Below are 3,643 nucleotides of genomic sequence, written 5' to 3' on the forward strand. Positions count from 1 at the left end.
AGGACGCTAAAGGGAAGGATGCTGAAGGGAAGGGAAGCACGCTGAAGGGAAGGGAAGGACGCTGAAGGGAAGGGAAGGGAAGGACACTGAAGGGAAGGGAAGGACACTGAAGGGAAGGGAAGGACACTGAAGGGAAGAACACTGAAGGAAAGGACGCTGAAGGGAAGGACACTGAAGGGAAGGACACTGAAGGGAAGAACACTGAAGGAAAGGACGCTGAAGGGAAGGACACTGAAGGGAAGGACGCTGAAGGGAAGGACACTGAAGGGAAGGACACTGAAGGGAAGGACACTGAAGGGAAGGCCAATCAGGTCACTCTGGTGGAAAGAGGTCATCAGATGTCTCATTCTGTCACTTTTACTTGAACATGGATTTTTTATTTATTTTTTTTTAAATGAACGAAGACGAAACGCAAAGTTCGTTGTGACTTGAAGAACCACGTCATCGGCCTCTGGAGGAAAGGGACTTGGGACCCTTTCGGACCACCAACTTTGAGTGGCGGTCCCAGCAGGACACAGGATTCAGATTACGCCTGACAGGAAATCAATAATCAATAAAGTGAACTGTGTGACGGCTCGAAGACAACAAAATTCATCTTAAGCATTTGGAAAGTTAACGAACGAACCACCAACTCAACACAATCCACTGGTCCACGTTTGAAAGCATGACAATAACAATAACAGCAATAATAATAATGATACTAATAACGATAATGCTAATATTAATGATAATGATGCTAACAGTGAGCAGCTGTAGAGATGCAGACCTCCACACAGGCTCTAACCGGTTCCTGGTTGTTCTCTTTGACTCTTTTCACTCAATCTGTTGTGTATGTGTGGATTTCTGTTTCCTTCACTTCGAGAACAAAGCGTTGTCTGAGCAGCTCCAGGTGTGGACTCACCTGGGGATTACTGCTACCTGTGAAGGTGGACGGTGGCGTGTTCTATTGGCTGCTGTGTCGCCACCTCCTGGACGTTCAGTGAAACAGACAGCTGAAGGCAAAGGAAGGACACTGAAGGGAAGGACGCTGAAGGGAAGGGAAGGACGCTGAAAGGAAGGACGCTGAAGGGAAGTGAAGGATGCTGAAGGGAAGGGAGGGACGCTGAAGGGAAGGACGCTGAAGGGAAGGACGCTGAAGGGAAGGGAAGGACACTGAAGGGAAGGGAAGGACGCTAAAGGGAAGGACGCTGAAGGGAAGGGAAGGACACTGAAGGGAAGGACACCGAAGGGAAGGGAAGGACACTGAAGGGAAGGACGCTGAAGGGAAGGACACTGAAGGGAAGGGAAGGACACTGAAGGGAAGGGAAGGATGCTGAAAGGAAGGACACTGCAGGGAAGGACACTGAAGGGAAGGGAAGGACGCTGAAGGGAAGGATGCTGAAGGGAAGGACACTGAAGGGAAGGACACTGAAGGGAAGGGAAGGACGCTGAAGGGAAGGACGCTGAAGGGAAGGACGCTGAAGGGAAGGACACTGAAGGGAAGGGAAGGACAATGAAGGGAAGGACGCTGAAGGGAAGGGAAGGACACTGAAGGGAAGGACACTGAAGGGAAGGGAAGGACACTGTAGGGAAGAACGCTGAAGGGAAGGACGCTGAAGGGAAGGGAAGGACACTGAAGGGAAGGACGCTGAAGGGAAGGGAAGGACGCTGAAAGGAAGGACGCTGAAGGGAAGTGAAGGACGTTGAAGGGAAGGACGCTGAAGGGAAGGACACTGAAAGGAAGCACACTGAAGGGAAGGACGCTGAAGGGAAGGGAAGGACGCTGAAAGGAAGGACACTGAAGGGAAAGGAAGGACACTGTAGGGAAGGACGCTGAAGGGAAGGGAAGGGCGCTGAAGGGAAAGGAAGGACGCTGAAGGGAAGGGAAGGGAAGGGAAGGGAAGGGAAGGGAAGGGAAGGGAAGGGAAGGACGCTGAAGGGAAGTGAAGGACGCTGAAGTGAAGGACGCTGAAGGGAAGGACGCTAAAGGGAAGGATGCTGAAGGGAAGGGAAGCACGCTGAAGGGAAGGGAAGGACGCTGAAGGGAAGGGAAGGGAAGGACACAGAAGGGAAGGACACTGAAGGGAAGGACACTGAAGGGAAGGACGCTGAAGGGAAGGGAAGGACACTGTAGGGAAGAACGCTGAAGGGAAGGACGCTGAAGGGAAGGGAAGGACACTGAAGGGAAAGACGCTGAAGGGAAGGGAAGGACACTGTAGGGAAGGACACTGAAGGGAAGGGAAGGACACTGAAGGGAAGGGAAGGACGCTGAAGGGAAAGGAAGGACACTGAAGGGAAGGACGCTGAAGGGAAGGACGCTGAAGGGAAGGGAAGGACGCTGAAAGGAAGGACGCTGAAGGGAAGTGAAGGACGTTGAAGGGAAGGACGCTGAAGGGAAGGACACTGAAAGGAAGCACACTGAAGGGAAGGACGCTGAAGGGAAGGGAAGGACGCTGAAAGGAAGGACACTGAAGGGAAGGGAAGGACACTGTAGGGAAGGACGCTGAAGGGAAGGGAAGGACGCTGAAGGGAAAGGAAGGACGCTGAAGGGAAGGGAAGGGAAGGGAAGGGAAGGGAAGGGAAGGGAAGGGAAGGGAAGGACGCTGAAGGGAAGTGAAGGACGCTGAAGTGAAGGACGCTGAAGGGAAGGACGCTAAAGGGAAGGATGCTGAAGGGAAGGGAAGGATGCTGAAGGGAAGGGAAGGACGCTGAAGGGAAGGGAAGGGAAGGACACTGAAGGGAAGGGAAGGACACTGAAGGGAAGGGAAGGACACTGAAGGGAAGGACACTGAAGGGAAGAACACTGAAGGAAAGGACGCTGAAGGGAAGGACACTGAAGGGAAGGACACTGAAGGGAAGAACGCTGAAGGAAAGGACGCTGAAGGGAAGGACGCTGAAGGGAAGGACGCTGAAGGGAAGGACACTGAAGGGAAGGACACTGAAGGGAAGGACACTGAAGGGAAGGCCAATCAGGTCACTCTGGTGGAAAGAGGTCATCAGATGTCTCATTCTGTCACTTTTACTTGAACATGGATTTTTTATTTATTTTTTTTTAAATGAACGAAGACGAAACGCAAAGTTCGTTGTGACTTGAAGAACCACGTCATCGGCCTCTGGAGGAAAGGGACTTGGGACCCTTTCGGACCACCAACTTTGAGTGGCGGTCCCAGCAGGACACAGGATTCAGATTACGCCTGACAGGAAATCAATAATCAATAAAGTGAACTGTGTGACGGCTCGAAGACAACAAAATTCATCTTAAGCATTTGGAAAGTTAACGAACGAACCACCAACTCAACACAATCCACTGGTCCACGTTTGAAAGCATGACAATAACAATAACAGCAATAATAATAATGATACTAATAACGATAATGCTAATATTAATGATAATGATGCTAACAGTGAGCAGCTGTAGAGATGCAGACCTCCACACAGGCTCTAACCGGTTCCTGGTTGTTCTCTTTGACTCTTTTCACTCAATCTGTTGTGTATGTGTGGATTTCTGTTTCCTTCACTTCGAGAACAAAGCGTTGTCTGAGCAGCTCCAGGTGTGGACTCACCTGGGGATTACTGCTACCTGTGAAGGTGGACGGTGGCGTGTTCTATTGGCTGCTGTGTCGCCACCTCCTGGACGTTCAGTGAAACAGACAGAAAACAAGCT

The sequence above is a fragment of the Chaetodon trifascialis genome, chromosome 16 (assembly GCF_039877785.1).
Source record: "Chaetodon trifascialis isolate fChaTrf1 chromosome 16, fChaTrf1.hap1, whole genome shotgun sequence".
In the NCBI taxonomy this organism is placed as follows: Eukaryota; Metazoa; Chordata; class Actinopteri; order Chaetodontiformes; family Chaetodontidae; genus Chaetodon; species Chaetodon trifascialis.